Source organism: Ranitomeya variabilis, chromosome 3, assembly GCF_051348905.1.
Source record: "Ranitomeya variabilis isolate aRanVar5 chromosome 3, aRanVar5.hap1, whole genome shotgun sequence".
In the NCBI taxonomy this organism is placed as follows: Eukaryota; Metazoa; Chordata; class Amphibia; order Anura; family Dendrobatidae; genus Ranitomeya; species Ranitomeya variabilis.
Window position 1 is genome coordinate 77,981,338 of NC_135234.1, and position 26,743 is coordinate 78,008,080.

General features: G+C 44.5%; 1 protein-coding gene and 1 long non-coding RNA gene across 3 annotated transcripts in view; one reads left to right on the forward strand and one right to left on the reverse strand.

The window, feature by feature from the left end:
* LOC143815218 (transient receptor potential cation channel subfamily V member 1-like) overlaps window positions 1–24,503 on the reverse strand; it is a 183,235-nt gene extending 158,732 nt beyond the window's left edge. The window contains exon 1 of one of the 2 annotated variants that reach the window (XM_077294233.1): window positions 24,369–24,503. The gene's annotated coding sequence lies outside the window, so the exon portion shown is untranslated. Of the gene's footprint in view, window positions 1–23,101; window positions 23,237–24,368 lie in introns of those variants that run through there. The other variant, XM_077294232.1, reaches the window with a different exon arrangement.
* Window positions 1–26,743, forward strand: part of LOC143815220 (uncharacterized) — a 176,159-nt gene that overhangs the window by 92,584 nt on the left and 56,832 nt on the right. The window lies entirely within an intron of this gene.

The following is a 26,743-nucleotide window of genomic DNA, read 5'->3' on the forward strand; positions in this document are numbered from 1 at the left end:
GAGTATAACAAACTTTGTAAAATATCTTAGCGAAATCTGCTTCTGCTTCCATTCCACTCTAAATTCATCATCCACAGCTAAAACCTGTCTATAGGAGGGGAGGAGGATGGAGCTGCAGTATGAGAGAGATACAAATGTACAAAAATGGTGCTGCTGATCTTTAGTATTTGTTTTATCACGCCCAGGGCTGGATTCATGTCTACACTGCTCAGTACCATTTCATGATTTCCTTCATGCTGCTGCCTGTGTATATGTGACACTGATATACAGAAGAGTAGTAAGTAATCTCTCATGGATCTGTGTACTGGGTATGAGAAATATTTTAACAGTCAGGCTTCATCCAACAGAATCTCTGTAGTAGAAATACTGCAGCAAATTTCCTGTGGCAATATCCACACTAAATTTTAAGTGAAACTGGATATCTGCAGCATAGACCTGGTAGGCTGTGGATGTCAAATCTTTGCGTCTTGAGGATGAGATTTTTCCATGATGCTTGTTCCAGAATACTCAGCAAATTTTTCCTAATTCAAAAATTGCCATAAACATGACCCATGTGGATGTACCCTGTAACTGCAGGATAAAACTAATATAAAGGCCGGAGATTGTGTTGTTCTTTATATACAAGCATGTCAGCTTATTCTGAAAAGTCACCTGAAATGACAGGTATGCTTTATGGTAGAACACAAACAGCGTGAAACCGGGTGAGAAACCAAGCATGAAAATCCAGCTCACTCCTCCGCTCCCTAGCATTTGCATCCACGCTTAGTTCCAGTAGTTATGCACGTGTTAGAAGGAGGGAGGCAGGACATAAAAGAGCAATTTGTACATCTCCTCCCACTATCCCAGAATTTTTTTTCTTCTTATCTGCATATAGTGCACCTGTACTTTCTCTTTTAGGAGTCTTTGCTGAATTTGGATATTCTTCACTATTACAAGCAGAGGCTTTAAGGTAAATTGTCACATCGAGTAACAGTATTTACCTGCAGATATTGGCTTAATCTGCAGGTAAATAGCATTGATTTAATGTCTTGCTGGTTTATATTCTCCGTGCAGCCAGGCAATTCCAGTCATCTGGACAGAGCAGGGAGCAGTTACAGTCACCGTTCACAATGCAGTGAGCAGAGCTAAAATCACTCCCTGACACTGTGATTTGATTGAAAAATTTTAAAAACCGACATGGAGGCTCACGGTAACTCAAATAACTCTCTTGTTAGATGAGTCACAAGATGAGATAATATCCTAAATAAAGTATAATGCCAACAAATATTCCCCCTAAACACAGTATGATGCCCCCACAGTGAATTCCTCTACAGTACCCACTAGGGTTGAGCGACTTTCATTTTTTTAAGATCGAGTAGGGTTTTGGGAAACCCGATTTTGTCCAGAGTCGAGTCGAGTGCAGTCGGCCGATTATCGCTAAAAGTCGGGGATCGACCGAAACACGAAACCCAATGCAAGTCAATGGGGAAGCATAGTCGGCAGTGAGTGGAGGCCAGGAAAACACCTACAGTGCCCATTTTAATGCCAAAAACATCCATTCTTGTTTCTGAAGCTTGCCAATCTTAATTAACTGTATAATAATAGTTGGGCATAGGGAATTGGGGGAAAGTTGTGGGGGGAGTAGGGCTGGCTCAAGTTTTTCGTGGGCCCAGGAAATGCGGACTACGTCACGGCGGTGTTGCAGGGAAAGGTAAGTATTTAAAAGTTGCAAGTGCTGTGATCCTGAGCAAGCAGGGGGGGCCCACTCGTTCGCATTGCCACTGGCACAGGGCCCCTCAAAGTACGGCGGTGTGTTTGCATGGCGGGGGCGCCTCCCACCAGCAGCGACACTTTTGCGTACTCTGAGGGGCCCTGTGCCAGTGACGTCGCCAACGAGTATGCCCCCCCACCTGATGAAGGAACCTGCACTTTCATCTGCACCTTCCTCTTTGTCCCTGTGTAAGGTGGTATAACATGCGGGAAGGGGAACCTTACTTTCAGCAGGGACAGATTCTGGCTGTGTAGAGTACAAGGGGAATGTAGTGGTCTAGGTCAATGTACCAGCAGACTCATTTAGCAGTGGCTGGGCAATGGGCAGGATGAGGAGGAAACAGATATAGGGCCAAAGAATAAAGTAGGCTACATGCAGTTCAAAATTGGTAACAGGACTAAACAGGCGGCATTGCTTTGTTCAGTGGAGTAGCAAACCCAAGAGCAGCAGACACTGTTTCAAGGGCCTAACCACACTAGTAGGCCAAATGCAGTTTAATATCTGATAGTATAGGGCGAAAGCCAGAATGTGGAAGCTCAGCTTTGTTCAGTTGAGGACAACACCAGGGAGGGGCAGACACCTTTAGTAGGCCGGAAAAGCCTATTGCATTTTTTAAAATGGTAATTTGGAGCAGAAGGTTGAAGCTCAGCTTTATTTAGTTGAGGGCAACACCAGGGAGGGGCAGAAGCCGTTAGTAGGCCCTAACCACCATTTTTTTTTTTTTTAAAACCACTTAATGAGAGCCGGAAGGTTGAAGCTCAGCTTTATTTAGTTGAGGACAACACCAGGGAGGGGCAGAAGCCGTTAGTAGGCCCTAACCACCATTTTTTTTTTAAAACCACTTAATGAGAGCCGGAAGGTTGAAGCTCAGCTTTATTTAGTTGAGGACAACACCAGGGAGGGGCAGAAGCCGTTAGTAGGCCCTAACCACCATTTTTTTTTTTTAAACCACATAATGAGAGCCGGAAGGTTGAAGCTCAGCTTTATTTAGTTGAGGACAACACCAGGGAGGGGCAGAAGCCGTTAGTAGGCCCTAACCACCATTTTTTTTTTTTTTAAAACCACTTAATGAGAGCCGGAAGGTTGAAGCTCAGCTTTATTTAGTTGAGGACAACACCAGGGAGGGGCAGAAGCCGTTAGTAGGCCCTAACCACCATTTTTTTTTAAAAACCACTTAATGAGAGCCGGAAGGTTGAAGCTCAGCTTTATTTAGTTGAGGACAACACCAGGGAGGGGCAGAAGCCGTTAGTAGGCCCTAACCACCATTTTTTTTTTAAAACCACTTAATGAGAGCCGGAAGGTTGAAGCTCAGCTTTATTTAGTTGAGGACAACACCAGGGAGGGGCAGAAGCCGTTAGTAGGCCCTAACCACCATTTTTTTTTTTTTTAAAACCACTTAATGAGAGCCGGAAGGTTGAAGCTCAGCTTTATTTAGTTGAGGACAACACCAGGGAGGGGCAGAAGCCGTTAGTAGGCCCTAACCACCATTTTTTTTTTAAAACCACTTAATGAGAGCCGGAAGGTTGAAGCTCAGCTTTATTTAGTTGAGGACAACACCAGGGAGGGGCAGAAGCCGTTAGTAGGCCCTAACCACCATTTTTTTTTTTTAAACCACATAATGAGAGCCGGAAGGTTGAAGCTCAGCTTTATTTAGTTGAGGACAACACCAGGGAGGGGCAGAAGCCGTTAGTAGGCCCTAACCACCATTTTTTTTTTTTTTAAAACCACTTAATGAGAGCCGGAAGGTTGAAGCTCAGCTTTATTTAGTTGAGGACAACACCAGGGAGGGGCAGAAGCCGTTAGTAGGCCCTAACCACCATTTTTTTTTTTTTTAAAACCACTTAATGAGAGCCGGAAGGTTGAAGCTCAGCTTTATTTAGTTGAGGACAACACCAGGGAGGGGCAGAAGCCGTTAGTAGGCCCTAACCACCATTTTTTTTTTAAAACCACTTAATGAGAGCCGGAAGGTTGAAGCTCAGCTTTATTTAGTTGAGGACAACACCAGGGAGGGGCAGAAGCCGTTAGTAGGCCCTAACCACCATTTTTTTTTTTTAAACCACATAATGAGAGCCGGAAGGTTGAAGCTCAGCTTTATTTAGTTGAGGACAACACCAGGGAGGGGCAGAAGCCGTTAGTAGGCCCTAACCACCATTTTTTTTTTTTTTAAAACCACTTAATGAGAGCCGGAAGGTTGAAGCTCAGCTTTATTTAGTTGAGGACAACACCAGGGAGGGGCAGAAGCCGTTAGTAGGCCCTAACCACCATTTTTTTTTAAAAACCACTTAATGAGAGCCGGAAGGTTGAAGCTCAGCTTTATTTAGTTGAGGACAACACCAGGGAGGGGCAGAAGCCGTTAGTAGGCCCTAACCAAAGTTGAAGGCCAAATGCAGTTTAATTTCTGATACTATAGGCCGAAAGCCAGAAGGTGGAAGTTCCGATTTAGACAGTGGAGGACAATTTGAATTAGGGACTGCAGACAGACTTAGTAGGCTGTCCCCTGTGGACCATGCATCCACCACATTAACCCATTGCGCCGTAATGGACACGTAATCTTCCGTGGCCATGCCTACAGGTCCATGCGTCTGTTGTCAGGTGCACCTTTGTACTCACAGATTGCCAGAGTGCATGGACAATGCGGTCTTCTACATGCTGGTGGAGGGTTGGGATGGCTTTTCTCGCAAAAGAAGTGTCGACTGGTTAGCTTGTAGCGTGGTACAGCGTAGTCCATCATGGCCTTATTAATAGTAAATAAAATATATAACTAGGCTCTATGAACTTTTAAATAGGTTCCAGGGGTACACGGGCAGCATTGGTGTGGTCAGTGGAGGAGTATTGCAAGTAGGGGCTGCAGACAGGCTATCAAAGGCCTAAAATAACAAACAGTAGGCAGTCATGGCAGTTTTACATCGGTTACATGGATACACAGGCAGGCACTCCAGGCAGCATTGTGCTCAGTGGAGGAGTATTGCAAGTAGGGGCCGCAGACAGGCTATCAAAGGCCTAAAATAACAAACAGTAGGCAGTCATGGCAGTTTTACATCGGTTACATGGATACACAGGCAGGCACTCCAGGCAGCATTGTGGTCAGTGGAGGAGTATTGCAAGTAGGGGCCGCAGACAGGCTATCAAAGGCCTAAAATAACAAACAGTAGGCAGTCATGGCAGTTTTACATCGGTTACATGGATACACAGGCAGCTAGGTGGTGAGTGGAGGAGTATTTAAAGTAAGGACCGCAGACAGGCTATCAAAGGCCTAACATAACAAACAATAGGCTCATGGCAGTTTTACAGCGGTTACATGGATACACGGGCAGGCAGCTTGGTGGTGGTGAGTGGAGGAGTATTTAAAGTAGGGACCGCAGACAGGCTATCAAAGGCCTAACATAACAAACAATAGGCTCATGGCAGTTTTACAGCGGTTACATGGATACACGGGCAGGCAGCTTGGTGGTGAGTGGAGGAGTATTTAAAGTATGGACCGCAGACAGGCTTCGAAGGCCTAACACAATAAAATGGGCTGGCTGTAGGCACTTTAAAATTGGTTCCAGGGGTACACGGGCAGCAGTGGTCTGGTCAGTGGAGGCCTAGTGGAAGGAGGGACCGCAGACAGGCTTCGAAGGCCTAACACAATAAAATGGGCTGGCTGTAGGCACTTTAAAATTGGTTCCAGGGGTACACGGGCAGCAGTGGTCTGGTCAGTGGAGGCCTAGTGGAAGTATGGACCGCAGACAGGCTTCGAAGGCCTAACACAATAAAATGGGCTGGCTGTAGGCACTTTAAAATTGGTTCCAGGGGTACACGGGCAGCAGTGGTCTGGTCAGTGGAGGCCTAGTGGAAGTATGGACCGCAGACAGGCTTCGAAGGCCTAACACAATAAAATGGGCTGGCTGTAGGCACTTTAAAATTGGTTCCAGGGGTACACGGGCAGCAGTGGTCTGGTCAGTGGAGGACTAGTGGAAGGAGGGAGCGCAGAAAGGCTTCAAAGGCCTAAAATAACAAACAATAGGCTCATGGCAGTTTTACAGCGGTTACATGGATACACGGGCAGGCAGCTGGTGATGAGTGGAGGAGTATTTAAAGTAGGGACCGCAGACAGGCTATCAAAGGCCTAAAATAACAAACAATAGGCTCATGGCAGTTTTACAGCGGTTACATGGATACACAGGCAGCTTGGTGGTGAGTGGAGGAGTATTTAAAGTAGGGACCGCAGACAGGCTATCAAAGGCCTAAAATAACAAACAATAGGCTCATGGCAGTTTTACAGCGGTTACATGGATACACAGGCAGCTTGGTGGTGAGTGGAGGAGTATTTAAAGTAGGGACCGCAGACAGGCTATCAAAGGCCTAAAATAACAAACAATAGGCTCATGGCAGTTTTACAGCGGTTACATGGATACACAGGCAGCTTGGTGGTGAGTGGAGGAGTATTTAAAGTAGGGACCACAGACAGGCTATCAAAGGCCTAAAATAACAAACAATAGGCTCATGGCAGTTTTACAGCGGTTACATGGATACACGGGCAGGCAGCTGGTGATGAGTGGAGGAGTATTTAAAGTAGGGACCGCAGACAGGCTATCAAAGGCCTAAAATAACAAACAGTAGGCTCATGGCAGTTTTACAGCGGTTACATGGATACACAGGCAGCTTGGTGGTGAGTGGAGGAGTATTTAAAGTAGGGACCGCAGACAGGCTATCAAAGGCCTAAAATAACAAACAATAGGCTCATGGCAGTTTTACAGCGGTTACATGGATACACGGGCAGGCAGCTTGGTGCTGAGTGGAGGAGTAGTGCAAGGAGTGTCTGTCCCAGTACTCCCAAAATATAAATAGATGTTAATGTCTCGCAAAACAACCAAAACAAAAAAAAAGATGGCATACTTAGGTACAGGGGTGGGCTCATCTGCTGTGTTTCTGACATAGTAATTTGGCAGTAACTATTTAATGGTGCCAATATAGGACACAGACACAGACTACTTTAAGTTGCATCATAGATGTCTACAAATTTGTATTGTCAGTGCCAGACATTGAATGATGTCAGCGAATAGACTAAAGATTGGTGGAGCTGTGCGACATAATTTTGCACGTAGTAGAGCCCAGTTTGAGCTGGGGTAGGGGGGAACTCTCTTGAGGCCGGCGGGACCGCCCCAGGGCCACTCATGTTACAACGGTGTGTCTGACGTTGGGTGCGCACCACCACCGCCAGAGACACTACATTGTACTATGAGGGACCCAGTAGCAATGCCGTCAACCAAAAGCGAGCACACCCACCTCTTCAGACAAACAGCAGTCTCACGGGTGCTTGCGCCAAGTCGCGATACCACGGCCCCGTGTGGGGAGTTTGGCCATTTAGGGAGGTGTAAACATGTCGTATGCTGTACAATCTGCAGCAGCAAATTAGACATTAGAAAAGTAATTCACAGGCAAGAGCTTTTCATAGGAAAGCTAGGTGTCGGCCGGGCAAGGTGGGGCAAAAGATTTTGAAATCCAGTTGTGGTTCATTTTAATGAATGTTAGATCGTCAACATTTTGGGTAGCCAGACGAGTCCTTTTTTCGGTTAATATTGACCCTGCAGCACTGAATACTCTTTCTGATAGGACACTTGCTGCCGGGCAAGCAAGCTCCTGCAATGCATATTCTGCCAATTCTGGCCAGGTGTCTAATTTGGAGGCCCAGTAATCAAATGGGAATGACGGTTGAGGGAGAACATCGATAAGGGATGAAAAATAGTTAGTAACCATACTGGACAAATGTTGTCTCCTGTCACTTTCAATTGATGCAGCAGTACCTGTCCTGTCTGCGGTCATAGCAAAATCACTCCACAACCTGGTCAGAAAACCCCTCTGTCCAACGCCACTTCTGATGTGTGCACCCCTAACACTCCTAGTCTGCTGCCCCCTGGAGCTCGTGTGAGAACGATCACGTGCGCTGTGTGCTGGGAATGCCTGAAGCAAACGGTCAACAAGAGTTGATTGTTTGGTTGCTAATATTAGTTCCAAGTTCTCATGTGGCATAATATTTTGCAATTTGCCTTTATAGCGTGGATCAAGGAGGCAGGCCAACCAGTAATCGTCATCGTTCATCATTTTCGTAATGCGTGTGTCCCTTTTTAGGATACGTAAGGCATAATCCGCCATGTGGGCCAAAGTTCCAGTTGTCAAATCTCCGGTTGTGATTGGTTGAGGGGCAGTTGCAGGCAAATCTACGTCACTTGTGTCCCTCAAAAAACCAGAACCCGGCCGTGACACGCAACCAATTTCCTGTGCCCCCGTGAAAGTTTCCGCATTAAAAATATACTCATCCCCATCATCCTCCTCGTCCTCCACCTCCTCTTCGCCCGCTACCTCGTCCTGTACACTGCCCTGACCAGACAATGGCTGACTGTCATCAAGGCTTCCCTCTTCCTCTGGTGCAGACGCCTGCTCCTTTATGTGCGTCAAACTTTGCATCAGCAGACGCATTAGGGGGATGCTCATGCTTATTACGGCGTTGTCTGCACTAACCAGCCGTGTGCATTCCTCAAAACACTGAAGGACTTGACACATGTCTTGTATCTTAGACCACTGCACACCTGACAACTCCATGTCTGCCATCCTACTGCCTGCCCGTGTATCCTCCCACAAATAAATAACAGCACGCCTCTGTTCGCACAGTCTCTGAAGCATGTGCAGTGTTGAGTTCCACCTTGTTGCAACGTCTATGATTAGGCGATGCTGGGGAAGGTTCAAAGACCGCTGATAGGTTTGCATACGGCTGGCGTGTACAGGCGAACGTCGGATATGTGAGCAAAGTGCACGCACTTTGAGGAGCAGGTCGGAGAACCCAGGATAAGTTTTCAATAAGCACTGCACCACCAGGTTTAAGGTGTGAGCCAGGCAAGGAATGTGTTTCAGTTGGGAAAGGGAGATGGCAGCCATGAAATTCCTTCCGTTATCACTCACTACCTTGCCTGCCTCAAGATCTACTGTGCCCAGCCACGACTGCGTTTCTTGTTGCAAGAACTCGGACAGAACTTCCGCGGTGTGTCTGTTGTCGCCCAAACACTTCATAGCCAATACAGCCTGCTGACGCTTGGCAGTAGCTGGCCCATAATGGGACAACTGGTGTGCAACAGTGTCATCTGCCGATGGAGTGGTTGGCCGACTGCGTTCTGTGGAAGAGCTGTAGCTTCTGCAGGAGGACGAGGAGGAGGAGGAGGGGGTGCGAACGCCTACAGCCAACTGTTTCCTAGACCGTGGGCTAGGCACAACTGTCCCTAAATTGATGTCGCCTGTGGACCCTGCATCCACCACATTCACCCAGTGTGCCGTGATGGACACATAACGTCCCTGGCCATGCCTACTGGTCCATGCATCTGTAGTCAGGTGCACCTTTGTACTCACAGATTGCCTGAGTGCATGGACGATGCGCTGTTTAACATGCTGGTGCAGGGCTGGGATGGCTTTTCTGGAAAAAAAGTGTCGACTGGGTAGCTCGTATCGTGGTTCAGCGTACTCCATCAGGGCTTTGAAAGCTTCGCTTTCAACTAACCGGTAGGGCATCATCTCTAACGAGATTAGTCTAGCTATGTGGGCGTTAAAACCCTGTGTACGCGGATGCGAGGATAAGTACTTCCTTTTTCTAACCAGAGTCTCATGTAGGGTGAGCTGGACTGGAGAGCTGTAGATCGTGGAACTTTCGGGTGTGCCGGTGGACATGGCAGACTGAGAGACGGTTGGAGACGGTATTGTTTCCGCCGGTGCCCTACATGCAATATTTCCTCCTACAAAACTGGTGATTCCCTGACCCTGACTGCTTTTGGCTGGCAAAGAAACCTGCACAGATACTGCCGGTGGTGCGGAAAATGGTGGCCTTACAGTGACGGAAGGGATGTTGCGTTGCTGACTAGCTTCATTGGCCGAGGGTGCTACAACCTTGAGGGACGTTTGGTAGTTAGTCCAGGCTTGAGAATGCATGGTGGTTAAGTGTCTATGCATGCAACTAGTATTTAGACTTTTCAGATTCTGACCTCTGCTTAAGCTAGTTGAACATTTTTGACAGATGACTTTGCGCTGATCAGTTGGATGTTGTTTAAAAAAATGCCAGACTGCACTCTTCCTAGACTCTGATCCCTTTTCAGGGATTGCAGACTGAGCTTTAACCGGATGGCAACGCTGTGCTCCAACAGGTTTTGGCTTTGACACGCGTTTTGGTCCAGATACGGGCCCGGCAGATGGAACCTGTTGCGATGTTGATGCCTGCTGCGGCCCCTCCTCCACCTCCGCTTCTGAACTACTGCCGCCTGCACCCTGTTCCCCCAATGGCTGCCAATCGGGGTCAATAACTGGGTCATCTATTACCTCCTCTTCGAGCTCGTGTGCAACTTCGTCTGTGTCACTGTGTCGGTCGGTGGTATAGCGTTCGTGGCGGGGCAACATAGTCTCATCAGGGTCTGATTGTGGATCTGTACCCTGAGAGGGCAATGTGGTGGTCTGAGTCAAAGGAGCAGCATAGTACTCTGGCTGTGGCTGTGCATCAGTGCACTCCATGTCAGAATATACTTGTAATGGGCATGGCCTGTTAAATGTTTCACTTTCTAAGCCAGGGACGGTATGTGTAAAGAGCTCCATGGAGTGACCCGTTGTGTCGCCTGCTGCATCCTTCTCTCTTGTTGTAGTTTTTGCTGAGGAGGACAAGGAAGCGACTTGTCCCTGACCGTGAACATCCACAAGCGACGCGCTGCTTTTACATTTACCAGTTTCGGAAGAGGAGGCAAAAGAGCTAGAGGCTGAGTCTGCAATGTAAGCCAAAACTTGCTGTTGCTGCTCCGCCTTTAAAAGCGGTTTTCCTACTCCCAGAAAAGAGAGCGTTCGAGGCCTTGTGTAGCCTGACGACGAAACTGGCTCCACAGCTCCAGACTTAGGTGGAATATTTTTATCCCCACGACCACCTGATGCTCCACTACCACTACCATCATTACCAGCTGACAATGAACGCCCACGACGACCTCTTGCACCAGACTTCCTCATTGTTTTAAAATCTTAACCAAAGTAACTTTATTTGTTGCTATCAAACAACTTACACGGTGAGCTATAACTTCAGTATGATTTCAATATCCCTTAACAGGTTGGTGAGACCACAAGGAAAATCAGGCACAATGTTACACACTCTGTTTTCTGTGGCACAAAATCACAGAGATGACACACACGCAGGACTGTCACTCAAGCACTAATGTCAATATTAATCTCCCACCTAATTTATTTTTTTTTTTTTCTCAGGGAGACTTTAGAAACCAAATAATATTAAAAAAAAAAAAAAAAAAGGCTTTCTATGGCCCACAATTAGAGAGAGAGAGGTGGCACAACCAGGAGTCAAGACTGGCGCACAAGCTGAAAGGGCAATATTACTCTCCCACTGTTTTTTATGTTTTTTTTGTTTTTTTCAGGGAGACTTTAGAAACCAAATAATATTAAAAAAACCAAAAAAAAAAAAGGCTTTCTATGGCCCACTGAATGAGAGGGAGAGAGGTGGCACACCCAGGAGTCAAGACTGGCACACAAGCTGAAAGGGCAATATTACTCTCCCACTGTTTTTTTAGGTTTTTTTTTTTTTTTCAGGGAGAATTAGAAACCAAATAATATTAAAAAAAAAAAAAATAGGCTTTCTATGGCCCACTGAATGAAAGGGAGAGAGGTGGCACACCCAGGAGTCAAGACTGGCACACAAGCTGAAAGGGCAATATTACTCTCCCACTGTTTTTTTATGTTTTTTTTGTTTTTTTCAGGGAGACTTTAGAAACCAAATAATATTAAAAAAACCAAAAAAAAAAAAGGCTTTCTATGGCCCACTGAATGAGAGGGAGAGAGGTGGCACACCCAGGAGTCAAGACTGGCACACAAGCTGAAAGGGCAATATTACTCTCCCACTGTTTTTTTAGGTTTTTTTTTTTTTTTCAGGGAGAATTAGAAACCAAATAATATTAAAAAAAAAAAAAATAGGCTTTCTATGGCCCACTGAATGAAAGGGAGAGAGGTGGCACACCCAGGAGTCAAGACTGGCACACAAGCTGAAAGGGCAATATTACTCTCCCACTGTTTTTTTATGTATTTTTTGTTTTTTCAGGGAGACTTTAGAAACCCAATAATATTTAAAAAAAAAAATAAATAGGCTTTCTATGGCCCACTGAATGAGAGGGAGAGAGGTGGCACACCCAGGAGTCAAGACTGGCACACAAGCTGAAAGGGCAATATTACTCTCCCACTGTTTTTTTAGGTTTTTTTTTTTTTTTCAGGGAGAATTAGAAACCAAATAATATTAAAAAAAAAAAAAATAGGCTTTCTATGGCCCACTGAATGAAAGGGAGAGAGGTGGCACACCCAGGAGTCAAGACTGGCACACAAGCTGAAAGGGCAATATTACTCTCCCACTGTTTTTTTATGTATTTTTTGTTTTTTCAGGGAGACTTTAGAAACCCAATAATATTTAAAAAAAAAAATAAATAGGCTTTCTATGGCCCACTGAATGAGAGGGAGAGAGGTGGCACACCCAGGAGTCAAGACTGGCACACAAGCTGAAAGGGCAATATTACTCTCCCACTGTTTTTTTAGGTTTTTTTTTTTTTTTCAGGGAGAATTAGAAACCAAATAATATTAAAAAAAAAAAAAAATAGGCTTTCTATGGCCCACTGAATGAAAGGGAGAGAGGTGGCACACCCAGGAGTCAAGACTGGCACACAAGCTGAAAGGGCAATATTACTCTCCCACTGTTTTTTTATGTATTTTTTGTTTTTTCAGGGAGACTTTAGAAACCCAATAATATTTAAAAAAAAAAATAAATAGGCTTTCTATGGCCCACTGAATGAGAGGGAGAGAGGTGGCACACCCAGGAGTCAAGACTGGCACACAAGCTGAAAGGGCAATATTACTCTCCCACTGTTTTTTTAGGTTTTTTTTTTTTTTTCAGGGAGAATTAGAAACCAAATAATATTAAAAAAAAAAAAAATAGGCTTTCTATGGCCCACTGAATGAAAGGGAGAGAGGTGGCACACCCAGGAGTCAAGACTGGCACACAAGCTGAAAGGGCAATATTACTCTCCCACTGTTTTTTTATGTATTTTTTGTTTTTTCAGGGAGACTTTAGAAACCCAATAATATTTAAAAAAAAAAATAAATAGGCTTTCTATGGCCCACTGAATGAGAGGGAGAGAGGTGGCACACCCAGGAGTCAAGACTGGCACACAAGCTGAAAGGGCAATATTACTCTCCCACTGTTTTTTTAGGTTTTTTTTTTTTTTCAGGGAGACTTTAGAAACCAAATAATATTAAAAAAAAAAAAAAAAAAAAAAAAATAGGCTTGCTATAGCCCACTGAATGAGAGATAGCACACACAGCAGTGGCACACAAGCCCTGACTGAGGCCAATATTTTTCTCCCACTGATTGATGTAGTGTTTTTGTGTTGAGGTAGAATTTAGAACACAAATCACGGAAAAAATAAATAGGCTTTCTATGGCCCACTGAATGAAAGGGAGAGAGGTGGCACACCCAGGAGTCAAGACTGGCACACAAGCTGAAAGGGCAATATTACTCTCCCACTGTTTTTTTATGTATTTTTTGTTTTTTTCAGGGAGACTTTAGAAACCCAATAATATTTAAAAAAAAAAATAAATAGGCTTTCTATGGCCCACTGAATGAGAGGGAGAGAGGTGGCACACCCAGGAGTCAAGACTGGCACACAAGCTGAAAGGGCAATATTACTCTCCCACTGTTTTTTTAGGTTTTTTTTTTTTTTCAGGGAGACTTTTGAAACCAAATAATATTAAAAAAAAAAAAAAAAAAAAAAATATAGGCTTGCTATAGCCCACTGAATGAGAGATAGCGCACACACAGCAGTGGCACACAAGCCCTGACTGAGGCCAATATTTTTCTCCCACTGATTGATGTAGTGTTTCTGTGTTGAGGTAGATTTTAGAACACAAATCACGGAAAAAATAAATAGGCTTTCTATGGCCCACTCAGTGAGAGATGGCACACACAGGGATGGCACTGTAGCAGAAATGCCAATCTTAATCTCCCACAAAAAAAAAACAAAAAAAAAAAAAAAACTGTCCTACAATTACTATCTCCCTGCAGTAATGTAAGCCAGGTATGGCAGGCAGCAATAGGAGTGGACTGATGCACAAATTAAATAAAAAGTGTGGACAAACAAAAAAGATAGCTGTGCAGAAAGGAAGGAACAAGAGGATATGTGCTTTGAAAAAAGCAGTTGGTTTCCACAGTGGCGTACACACAGCAATACAGCTATCACGGAGCCTTCTAGGGCAGCCCAATGAGCTACAGCGCTGAGGGGAAAAAAAAAAAAAAATAGCTTCCACTGTTCCTGCACACCGAAGGTGGTGTTGGACAGTGGAAATCGCTGCAGCACAAGCGGTTTGGTGGTTAGTGGACCCTGCCTAACGCTCTCCCTGCTTCTGATGAAGCGGCAGCAACCTGTCCCTAAGCTCAGATCAGCAGCAGTAAGATGGCGGTCGGCGGGAACGCCCCTTTATAGCCCCTGTGACGCCGCAGACAGCAAGCCAATCACTGCAATGCCCTTCTCTAAGATGGTGGGGACCAGGATCTATGTCATCACGCTGCCCACACTCTGCGTTCACCTTCATTGGCTGAGAAATGGCGCTTTTCGCGTCATTGAAACGCGACTTTGGCGCGAAAGTCGCGTACCGCATGGCCGACAAGCACAGGGGTCGGATCGGGTTTCATGAGACGCCGACTTAGCCAAAAGTCGGCGACTTTTGAAAATGATCGACCCGTTTCGCTCAACCCTAGTACCCACCACACTCACTGTACGATGACCCTACTGTACCCCACCTCAACTTCCCCAGAAAAGTATATTGACCTCCAAACACAGTATGATCCTCCAACTATTGGTCCCACACAGCCATCAATGGAGCCCGACACTGTATAATGCCCCCACTAGGCCTCAAAACAGTATAATGGCCCCCACATAGTCCTCCACACAGTATGATAGACCCCAAACAAACCTTCACAGTGTATAATTTCTTGCATACAGTATAATGGCCCCAACATAGCTCTCCATAAAGTATAAAGGCTCCAACATGGCCATCCAAATATTATAATGGCCCCCCAAATAGTTGCATAAATATTATAATGGCCTCCACATAGCCCTCCAAATATAATTACCACAGCATAGCCCTCCATGTAGTATAATTGACCCCATAGTCCTCCATATAGTATAATTTACGTCATAGTCCTACATATAGTATAATGCACTCCCCATAGTCCTACAAATAGTATAATGCCCTCTCCATTGTCCTGCATACAGTATAATACACTCCATAGTCCTCTATATAGTATAATGCACCCCATAGTCCTCCATACAGTATAATACACCTCATAGTCATCATACAGTATAATGCACTCCATATAGTCCTCCGTATAGTAAAATGCACTACTCATAATCTTCCATACAGAATAATGCACCCCATAGTCCTCCATATAGTATAATGCACTTCTCATAGTCCTACATATAATATATTGCACTCTCCATAGTCCTGCATACAGTATAATGCACTCCATAGTCCTCTATATAGTATAATGCACCCCATAGTATTCCATACAGTATAATGCACACCATAGTCCTCCATATAGTATAACATACTTCCCATAGTCCTCCGTATTGTATAATGCACCCCATAATTATCCATACAGTATAATGCTCTCCACGTTGTCCTCCGTATAGTATAATGCACTACTCATAGTCCTCCATACAGTATAATGCACTCCCCATAGTCCTCCATATAGTATAATTCACTCACCATAGTCCTCCATTCAGTATTATGGCCACTACAATGTACTCACTGATAAAAAAAAATACATTACTCACCTCTTCTCCTCGTTCCCCCCGTTGCTCCGGTCTCTGCAGCAAGTGTTATGTTGCACCAAACATCTCAGGGCAGCAGGCAGCATGTAGTGATGTCATCGCGCCTGCTGTGCTGAGACGTTATACCTAGTGTTGAGCATTCCGATACCGCAAGTATCGGGTATCGGCCGATACTTGCGGGTATCGGAATTCCGATACCGAGATCCGATACTTTTGTGGTATCGGGTATCGGTATCGAAACAACATTAATGTGTAAAACAAAGAATTAAAATAAAAAATATTGCTATACTCACCTCTCCGACGCAGCCTGGACCTTACCGAGGGAACCGGGAGCCTTCTTTGCTTAAAATGCGCGCTTTTACTTCCTTCCGTGACGTCACGGCTTGTGATTGGTCGCGTGCCGCCCATGTGGCCGCGACGCGACCAATCACAGCAAGCCGTGACGTAATTTTCAGGTCCTCAATGCCTAATTCTAGGCATTCAGGATTTAAAAATTACGTTCCGGCTTGTGATTGGTCGCATCGCGGTCACATGGGCGACGCGACCAATCACAAGCCGTGACGTCACGGGAGGCAGGAAACGCGCGCATTTTTAAAATTACGTCACGGCTTGTGATTGGTTGCGTGCCGCCCATGTGACCGCGACGCGACCAATCACAGCAAGCCGTGACGTAATTTTCAGGTCCTCAATGCCTAATTCTAGGCATTCAGGATTTAAAAATTACGTTCCGGCTTGTGATTGGTCGCATCGCGGTCACATGGGCGACGCGACCAATCACAAGCCGTGACGTCACGGGAGGCAGGAAACGCGCGCATTTTTAAAATTACGTCACGGCTTGTGATTGGTTGCGTGCCGCCCATGTGACCGCGGCGCGACCAATCACAGCAAGCCGTGACGTAATTTCAGGTCCTGATGCCTATTTCTGCATTCAGGACCTGAAATTACGTCACGGCTTGCTGTGATTGGTCGCGTCGCGGCCACATGGGCGGCACGCGACCAATCACAAGCCGTGACGTCACGGAAGGAAGTAAAAGCGCGCATTTTAAGCAAAGAAGGCTCCCGGTTCCCTCGGTAAGGTCCAGGCTGCGTCGGAGAGGTGAGTATAGCAATATTTTTTATTTTAATTCTTTATTTTACACATTATCCATTAATATGGATCCCAGGGCCTGAAGGAGAGTTTCCTCTCCTTCAGACCCTGGGAACCATCAGGAATACCGTCCGATACTTGAGTCCCATTGACTTGTATTGGTATCGGGTATCGGTATCGGATTAGATACGATACTTTGCCGGTATCGGCCGATACTTTCCGATACCGATACTTTCAAGATACTTTTAAGGACGGTATCGCTCAACAAACCCTGAGATATAATGATGGGAGAGGGAGCATCCAGGATTCCAATACACTTGAATGTGCAATGACATGCGGGGGGGGGGGGGTTGTGAGTGCTGGCACTTGCACAGGGCCTCCCTGGCTCAGGGGTCTCATAGTGGCTGCATGGCCTATCGCCATTAGCGATACACCGCTCATGCTGTGAGTGCATCTGACAATTGGATCGCACGCACCCATACAAGTCTATGGTTGCATGTGAAACATCGGACTGTGCTCATATGTCATCCCAGTGCAGTGTGATTATAACTGATGCCGGCAAAGGAGGAGATGGAAAAATTACTTTCTCCATCTTCTCCGCACCTGTGCTGTGATTCTCTCATACAACAGGATCGGGGCACAGAGCACGGACACTCGGATTAAACTGTAACAGAGTTTGAGCTGAGTGTCATTAGCATAATTGGCCCAATTCTCTTGTATGAGAGAATATACAGCAGTGTGATCCCGGTATAATAAGAGCTATTGTATTGAGAAGGTGAGGTATACAGAATTATAGTAAACTTCAGTTTTACTAAACAGCAGGAGTAACAGTGTGCAAAGTATGAGAAAATCAAATAATTGATAGAATAATCATTCTAGATTTACAGAATATGGAAGTACCACACCCATTGTAAAATATTCTCCTTTTTAAAAAGCTGCAACACATATTTTCCATGCATCCAGGTTACATGAACATTTTCCTAGACGGTCATAACATAGACCTTTCCGGTGCCATAGAAGCTTGTCGGGCATGTATGGAAAGTATCCAGAAAGGTGCGCATCATGGTAAATTCATTGTTTTCTTTCCACAATTCATCTTTCATTAAGATAATTTATATATGAAGACATTAGGATCCTAAGAATAGTAATAGAAATGTTATTCACACCGGGTGGGACAGATTTGTCATAAGGTATGGCTGTTATCGGGCAGAGCAGGGGTTGAGGAGTTCTCTTTTCATACATGGCAGGTAATGTCAATGTTCTTATACCGGAGATTGAATGAGATATAGGGCTCAGGGCTAGTGATGAGGGAGCATGCTCGGTAAGGTGTTATCTGAGCATGCTTGTGTCTTAAACCAGTATATTTGGCGTGCTCAAAAATAATGTTAGAGTCGCCGCGGCTCCATGTGTCGCTGATGTTCGACAGCCGCAACACATGCAAGGATTGCCTATTTTTAGGTAATCCCTGCATGCGAAGCGGCTGTTCCACAGTCGTGAGACATGCAGCCGCGGCAACTGAAACATAGTATTAGAGCACGCCGAAGTCACACTATTAGCACTCGAGCATGCTCAGATAACACCTTATCCGAGCATGCTCGCTCATCACTAGTCAGGGCCCTTTCCAAGGGATTGCGTTTTGCAGGGGTGCAATGAGAGTAGTGTAACCCTTTACCAGCTGCTATTCTGTAGTTATGACTTAGGGGGAAATGGATTAGATCTTCATAAGGATCAGATTCTATCTCTCATTTCTCAGAGGTCAAAATCAAAGAATCAGCAGAATACACAACCAACAAAATGGAGTTGTCTTCGGCTCCCTGCACAGCCACTTGGGAACACACCACTTAATAAGGACCCTGGAATGACGGGGGCCATACTTTATTGATATGCCATCAGTCTGAAATTTAGAAAGCCCTTTAAAATCTCAAAGTTCAAGAGGCACCTCTTTTGGAAGGACGTTCAATGGAAATCTTATGGGCGTACTATGCACTAACTTCCCAGTGACTTTGGGCGCTCTTGGGCAAACTGGTTCAGAGAACTTCCAAACAAAAGAGCATAAAACCCAAGCTCACTCCCAAAAGTGCTCATAGAGGAGAACATGGAGGACTTGAGCGTGAAGCCTAAATCTGCCATCCTGGAGACAGAGGGCACCATCTGGCGCCAAGCCGCCCTTTCTAAACACAAGTGACACATTTCTTCATTTGATTACAAGGCTCTTATATTTGATAAGTGAGCTTCGGTAAGCTGCATTTTTATCTGGATTGCGACAGTTTGTACACAGATTGCTGTAAAGACCATTGCAGTCGCTTTAATAGAGGAAAAATCATCTACACAAATACATTACACCCAGATAAGCTTTATGTAACATTTGTCAAATTTTCTGTTTTGTTTTTTATTTTAATAGCCATATTTGATTTCAGCAAGGAACTATGCAGTAAGCGCTGTACACAGTGAGGGGAATGAACTATTATCTTTGGTTTACACAGAACACATGGAAACTGATTTCAGTGGAAAAAACTGTAACCACTGGCAAAAATCCAAAAGAGTATTCTGGATTCTTTGCTATTTTTAAGGCTTGGCTGAAATGAAGAATAAAAAAGTGTCAGCAGAGGGCTTTTTCCTTATAAGAAGCTATAAAAAGTCTGGATCTTTTATTCATAGTACATTAATGGACATCCTTGTGAGTTTAAGGGGTTTTCCACTACTTGGATATTGATCACATTTCCTCTGGATAGATCATTAATATGAGATGGGTGACATCTGACATCTCCACCAATCAGCTGTTACCAGCACTGGCAATGGCCGGATAGAAATGGAGCAGAACAGCACTATTCGGTCATACTGGTTAGGGTATGTTTCCACGTTCAGGAAACGCTGCTTGTTTGACGCTGCGCAGCGCTGCAGCGTCAAACAAGCAGCGTCCAGATGTTCCAGCATAGTGGAGGGGATTTGATGAAATCCCGTCTCCACTATGCGTGGAAACCCGCACGCGGCGGCCCTGCGACTACGGACATGCTGCGCGTCTTTTCAGATCGCAGCATGTCCGTACACCTTGCGGGGACGCAGCGTCCCCGCAAGGCATATCACAGGGCCCTATGGGACAGAGCGATCATCCCGGATGTGAAGAGTTAACACATCCGGCATGATCGCGTCCCAGAAAGGGGGCGGGGCTTAGCGCCGAGCGGCTTCGCCGCTGCGGCGATACCGCCGCCCATCCGTACCGTGGAGTCATACCCTTAGTGGTCGCTTCCGTGCACTGCAGGTCCGGTTTTATTGTAGCAAACTCCCCTCTATTAGCTAAAGGCCGATTCAGTAACTAGGATGGAGCAGATGGCCTTTGTCCTCTCAGGTCCAAGGTGCATCTCTCAGGATTTATTATCTGCTCTTATACCTGGATTCAGTGGTAACTAATGAAAAAACACAGTCTCTATCTCACTCTCCAAGAACCACAGTTCATCAGCCTGACTAGAATGGCAATTCTCTTTATCTGGATATACTCTTTGCCACAAATAGGAAATTATTTCAGCCCCCATGTCATCCAGGACATAACTACCCCCCCCCAAAAAAAGAACAAGTGCCATAACAGAATTATAACATCAGTAGGTCACAAAGCAGTGAGAATGACCAGGGTGGGACTGGCCCACCGGAGAACCGGAGGATTCTCCGGTGGGCCCAGGCACTGACACCTGCTGGCACACAGGGCCATCAGCTGATTAGGGCCCCAACTGCTCCAGCAGCCCCCAGCCATTGGCGTGTCGCTAATAGTGGGACAACATGCAGCTGCTATGGGGGCCCCTGTGTCAGCAGAGCAGCAGCGGGTGACAGGAGGCAGAAGCCGGCTGCTGCAGCTAAAGCCTGTCCCGCTGCTAAAGAGAAATTAATTTTCACCCTTCTCCATGCCCCCATGAGCATGGAGATGGGTGAATATTCATTTAACTTTAATAGTGGGCAGTGTTAGCTGCAAGCTGCATCTAACATTGTCTGCTATCAGGGCCGGCAGACCAAGGCCCCCGCACCCCCAGGGACCCCAGCCCACGCGACCGCTATGGAGCCGTAAGTCAGGGAGGCCCAGCGTCGCCCTCCAGTGCGCTCCGCATTCAACTGTATCGGCATCATAGTTGCCGATACAGTTTAAAGCAAAAATGGAGGAGCGAGCGTCAGATGATGCTCCCTTCCCCATCATTTGCCTCTGCATCTGATCTGTGTGTCTATGAGGGGGCTGCATTATACTATATGAGGGGCTGCATTATACTATATGAGGGGCTGCATTATATTCTATGGGGGCCTGCATTATATTCTATGTTGGGCTACATTATATTCTATGAGGGGGCTACCCCAACCCTTGCTACATAATTAAGACGTGTACTACCTTATATTATACCCTGATATTAGCACGTTTTACCGCACAATTGGTGGTCTTGTATTTATTTCTACGTAGCTACATAGTGGGCCGCCCCAAGAATGGTTTTCTCTGGTGGGCCCAAGGTGCTCCAGTCCGATGCTAAGCATGACATAAAATAAGACATTGCACAAAGCACAATACATGAGATAAACAGTCCCCTCTGCACTCGCTCTCACATCTATTCATTTAAATTTGCCCCATGCAATACTGCATTTCTCCAGCAGCAGTCACTAGGAAAGTGTGCAGGTGTAGCAGCTCTAATGATAATGGCAGATTTCCAGAGATTTTATGGGACTGAGTCATTAGGTTTCAAGTGAAACCAGACATCATAGGCTACAATGGAGCGTCCTCCAAAGGTGCAACCAGCTCCTCGGTCTTCTCCGCCCTTCCCTTGTGGTTCTTATCTCAGCAAATGAGAGCCCCAGATTCCTTCCATTGGTGGTGATTAGCAGTTGAACGTTTCCTCAACTCACCTTTATGGTTTAACCCATAGAAATGCCATAAATGTTACTGGTCTGATAATACCTTTTATTATCAGAGTAATATGAGAATATGCAGAACCAGAACCCAACCCAATCTAAGGAGTAAATGGTAAAAAGACAATACCATAGTGGTCCCAATGTAAAGATTTAGGATGTATGTTAAGGGTCTGAGAACAGGGTTACTTAGGGTGTGGGTGCCATTGTGAAAGATAATCAGTATAATTTCATACACAAAGTACATGTGTGATAGGGGCATGCTACATACAGAGCAACACCTCGACATGGGCAAGTATGGGCATATGGTGATAGGATTCTAGATATGTATAAATAAATAAATATATAGACATATATATACACATATTGCCTTGGAAAAGGATAATCAAAACAAATGTTATATATGATGAAGAAGTTAAATCCTGAGGCGACATTACATTTTTCTGTTTGTTCCCATGTCAAAAATTACCAGTAACTGACCTTATGAGATGGAATTTTTTCCAGTCTATCAGATTTTGGCAAGCCCTCACAAGCCTCACAGTACTAAAGGCATCTACCACCCTCACATACCTCACTGACTTTAACGAATCTGTGTGTATAAGACAAAAAAATGACATTTCTGCACTAAGAAATTCACATACAAAGCCTATATTCCGGACAAGGACAGAAACATCTAAATTCGCAGTAAATCAGTGTATGAGACATTCTTCTATGTCTGATCTCTCACACTGGGCTCCTCATTGCTCACAATTATCTGATCAGTTCCTGTGGGAACCATCATTAGTTGTTTGTTTCCCATGCAAAATATCCAACCCCCTAAAATCTCCCCCATTGCTTCTCTGCAAATATCTCGCTGATCATACTAGAGGCGCAGACATTCCTATGTGTAAACTTGGAGCTAGTAAGACCAATGCCCTGGACACACCCTGGCTCATATCCTAGAAGAGCTGGTGTCTTACATGTGGAACCTATCATACTTTCCTCTAGAATAAAGCACTCGTACAATGTAGTAATAATGCGCAGAGGAGTGTCTAAAGAACAAGGTAACAAAACTGATTTCATGTAGAGTAATTGCATAAACTCATTGAAGGTGAATACATGGGAATACTTTTCTTGATACTTTCTTCTGTCCTTTATCCATGATAGACATTACATTCTAAGCCTTTCCATGTATTTCTAAGACAGATCCCTAGCTAACACCAATGTTTGGGAGAGAAGACAAACCCAGACACAGATTCCAAGAAGCCCTTTAAACCCCCATCATAGCTTTTCTCTTTCTTCTACCCAAATTACAACTCATCATTGTATAGAATTTCACAATTTTATGATTCCAAACATCTCAACTTTTTCCTAACATCTCTAAATAGGAAGACATTTTGCCTAGCCCCTATATCTGTCCACTCCCCAGCTCCCTGGTAAACTACATCAGCTTGCTTTAGTCTTAAGATTTCAAGCTAAAACTGATGAGAACAGGTAGGACAATCATTACTAAAGAAGAATACAAGATCCACTTACTGTGACAGCAGGTCAATCCTGGTAGAAGAAGCCACCCAAACAGGCAGAAAGTGTCTACACTGAGAAGTCCTATGTGCAATGAAAGTCACAGATGAAGATCCAATGCAGAGTAATAGAAGCCTAGCTCACTCCTGTGCCTAAAATCCCATCTACAAGCCTTTGCATGCCATTGGATGGACTGTCTGTCTTTATAAGTCACGTTGTATAAGGTTAACCCTGTGTGCTGAGAAGAGAGGAGGTGGATAGATGGAGGAATATGAACTTTTAGCAGCATTGTCTATATATTTATACTTGTTAGCTCCTATATGACTACTATGTAGGCTCTTTAAATGAACTTTATAGTCTAGCAATTCTTCTCTGGCACCAAGCACAACACCCAGTCCCTTCTGTAAAACCCCTCTTACCCCTCCCATGTTACATCTGAGTGCCCCCTTTTCTTCTAGCACACACAATCCCTCCCTTTCTTCTCTTTCTGTTCCTCCATTGTACTCTATTCACTCAGTACTTTGCAGCCCCTATGAGTTATCATGTGTCTTATTGAGTTTTGTTTTTACACACTTGTATCTGTAAATAGTACACAGCAACCTTGACATAAAGTTTCTGCTACTTTGTAGCAGCCATATATAAAGGAAATACATGAGAAATAGAAACCTATCTGCTGGTATAGATACATTTCCTGGGGTTGCAGAACCACCCATGAAGTGCTGGGCTCTGAGATAAGAGCACACCCAACCTACAGTAACCACAGAACTTGCGAAAATGAGGAACTAGATCTGTAGAGACTGCAGATGACACCATGTACAGCGCCGTCACACTGTCCTGACATCCCACCTCATGACCATGCCTGATGGTAATCCTAAAAAACACATTAGACTTCTTTAGATCTTGAGGACATAAGAATTTCAACACTTAATGACTACAGAGAATATCATGACCTGTAGTTCTCTAATTCCTAAACTGTCCAAATTTGACTTTTTCTATTAATATTACAATGGGGTAGAACAAAAAATGGAGGAAGGTAATTTAGCACCAGAACTGATAAAAAATTCTAATGTTAATTAAAAAAATACATGAAAAAATAAGGGTTAAACCAACAGGGAGCTCAGGACATGTAGCAACTTACGCGTTTCGTACCTTGTCCTTACTCTACACAACCATTCAGTATTTATTCTATGGAATAACAGACCAGGAAAAAGTAATGATAAAGATGCTTTATTGTGAGTCATCACAGGGCAACATCCTAAAATTCTTCATGTCTTCTACTTACATAGAGAACATCTACTTGAGAAGCGGAGTTCATTCCGTCATCTTCATTATCCAACCCAATGTTCCCTCTCCAGTGCTGAAATGGTAGCAGTAGCAGAGTCTTATTGCTTCACTTTTTTCAGCCTTGCTCCAAGTCACACACTGAGATCGAATCATAATTAAAATAGTCACATCCTTCCTGGGGGCAAAAAAAAAGTTCTGCTTTTCTCAGAAGATCTGCAAGCGCAAAAATGCAAAATGCCGGTCAATCCTTCATCCGATGGCAGGTCTGCACTGTGTTTTGCTGGTTTACAGACTGAGCAGTAAATGCAGGAAGTTCAGCACTGAATTGATGCACAAATGAGCACCCAGCAAAAATAGGAGAAGTGACTCCAGGAAAGGAGGGGGCTGACACTCATCTTCATCACTGGAGCCTTAATGTTGTAAGTTTCCATCATGCTCCTGTGCACATTGTGTCTAGACTCATTCTCACTTTGCATGTAGGTTATTCATTGAGCCTGCACCTGACATGTTTGTCAATGTAGAGTAATTCTAAATTGACTTTAATAATAGCAAGTTACAGACTAAGGAGGAAATGATGATGAAAGAGTTAATGTGCTAGATGTCACCCCCTGTAGGATTCGCTTAATATCCATGTTATGTGGACAGGATCTAGGGTGAATGAGGACATTAATACCGGTGTTTGTGTGAACCCTCACATAGGGGGAGACGTATTAATAGTGAATATTGGGTGCATTTATCGGTTGTTAAAGGGAACCTGTCACATCATGTGTATCACTAACACGTTGTTTTCAATCTAAACGGCTCCCTAATCATCTCCCAAAATCACTTTGTATAATTATATAGTATCTTCTCATTCAGTCATAGGGTGGCGCTTCATTTTATTTCAGTCACGGGCTCGTCATATTGTCAACACTCACATACTCTGATTGATGGTCTGGGGTGCGCCGATGTAACAGGAATCTGCTCTAAAATCCCGAGTCGAGCTGCTCCCCACGCATGCGCAGTGATGAGCGTAGTCACAGAGTAGTGACGAGCAGGGTCTCCGGCACATGCGCAAACAGTCAATGTACCTGTTTTTATTATGTATACCCCTCCTCACATGTAAAGCGCCATGGAATAAATGGCGCTATAATAAATAATAATAATAATAATGAAGCAGGGTACATACAACCAGATTCAGTGGACGAGCTTCTCGACACTACGCAAGCGCGAGCATGGACGTTTTACCTAAACCTCTTCCGGTGGCTACCTCAGTGAGGGAGTAGAAACCTTACAACTTACTAACGTATATATATATATATACACATGGTCAAAAATGTTGGTAACCCTCGTATAATAACAGAAAAACCCACAATGGTCACAGAAATAACTTGAAACTGATAAAAGTAATAATAAATAGATGATCTGTGAAAATGAACAAATGAAAGTCAGACATTGCTTTTCAACCATGATTCCACAGAATTAAAAAAAAAAAAAAAAACTCATAAAATAGGCCTGGAAATAAATGATGGTACCCGCGAAAATAATGTGACAAAATGGACATGTTAAAGCAATGTGTGTCCACTAGCTAGCATCACAGGTGTCTACAATCTTGGAATCAGTGAGTGGGCATGTATATAGGGCTACAGATACTCACTGTGTTATTTGTTGACATGGTGTGTATCACACTCAACATGGAAGCAAAGGAAAGAGTTGTCTCAGGAGATTAAAAAGAAAACTATACACAAACATGTTAAAGGTAAAAGTTATAAGACCATCTCCAAGCAGCTTGATGTTCCTGTGACTACTGTTTCACATATTTTTCAGAAATTTAAGATCCATGGGACTGTAGCCAATCTCCCTGGACGTGACCACAGGAAGAAAATTGATGACAAATCAAAGAGACTGATAATATGAATAGTAACAAAAGAGCACAGAAAAACTTCTAAACAGATTAAAGATGAACTTCAAGCTCAAGGAACATCAGTGTCAAATCACACCATCCGTCGTTGTATGAGCCAAAGTGGATATCGTGGGAGACGACCAAGGAGGACACCATTGTTGAAAAAAATCAAGCCAGACTGGATTTTGACAAACTACATGCTGACAAGCCACAAAGCTTCTGGTAGTATGTCCTATGAACATATGAGACAAAAATTGAACTTTTTGGCAAAGCACATCAGCTCTATGTTCACAGATGGAAAAATGAAGCATATCAGGAAAAGAACACTGTCCCTACTGTGTAACATGGAGGAGGCTCTGTTATGCTCTGGGGCTGCTTTGCTGCATCTGGCACAGGGTGTCTGTGCAGGGTACAATGAAATCTCAAGACTATCAAGGGATTCTAGAGAGAAATGTACTGCCTGGTGTCAGAAAGCTTGATCTCAGTCGCAG